The sequence below is a fragment of the Procambarus clarkii genome, chromosome 13 (assembly GCF_040958095.1).
Source record: "Procambarus clarkii isolate CNS0578487 chromosome 13, FALCON_Pclarkii_2.0, whole genome shotgun sequence".
Taxonomy (NCBI): domain Eukaryota; kingdom Metazoa; phylum Arthropoda; class Malacostraca; order Decapoda; family Cambaridae; genus Procambarus; species Procambarus clarkii.
The window spans coordinates 7,632,621-7,633,492 of record NC_091162.1 but is presented as its reverse complement, the minus strand read 5'-3'; positions in this window follow the sequence as shown (position 1 = coordinate 7,633,492).

Sequence of the window (872 nt, the reverse complement as noted above, 5' to 3'; positions counted from 1 at the left end):
GGAACATCAAATCGTTTGGGAAGGCATCGGACGAGGGAGTGGGGAATGGTGGGGAGGACGAGGGGACGGGGAGTGGGGGATGGTGGGGGGAGGACGAGGAGACGGGGGAGTGGAGAATGGTGGGGAGGACGAGGGGATGGAAGTGGGGAATGGTGGGGGATGGTGGGGGAGGACGAGAAGACGGGGGAGTGGGGAATGGTGGAGAGGAGGAGGGGACGGGAAGTGGAGAATAGTGGGGAGGACAAGGGGACAGGGGAGTGGGCGGGGGGATGATGGGGAGGACAAGGGGACAGGGGAGTGGGGGAATGGTGGGGAGGATGAGCGTGATAGAGGGAGTGGGGGATGGTGGGGAGGACGAGGGGACAGGGGAGTAGGGAATGGTGTGGAGGACGGGTGGACAGGGGAGGGTTGCTGGGACTCAACAACATGCAAGCAATGCTGAGCCACAGCAACCCGTGGCCGGGTACAGCTAGTAATAAATATATAGATAAAAATTGAATATTTCTAACATATTCTATTCCTTCTTCACCAGAATGCACTACTCACCCACAGGCCTATGCTTATTATAAACCCACAGTACTACCCTAGTTGTGCTTCCAAGGGTTGAGCTTCTGCTCTTTGGTCCCGCCTCTCAACTGTCAATCAACAGGTGTACAGGTTCCTGAGCCTATTGGGCTCTATCATATCTACACTTGAAACTGTGTATAGTCAGTCACCACCACATCACTGCCTAATGAATTCCACCTGTTAACTACTCTGACACTGAAAGAGTTGTTTCTAAAGTCCCTGTGGCTCATGTGGGTACTCAGTTTCCACCTGTGTCCCCTTGTTCGCGTTCCGCCCGTGCTTAACAGTTTATCTTTATCTACCCT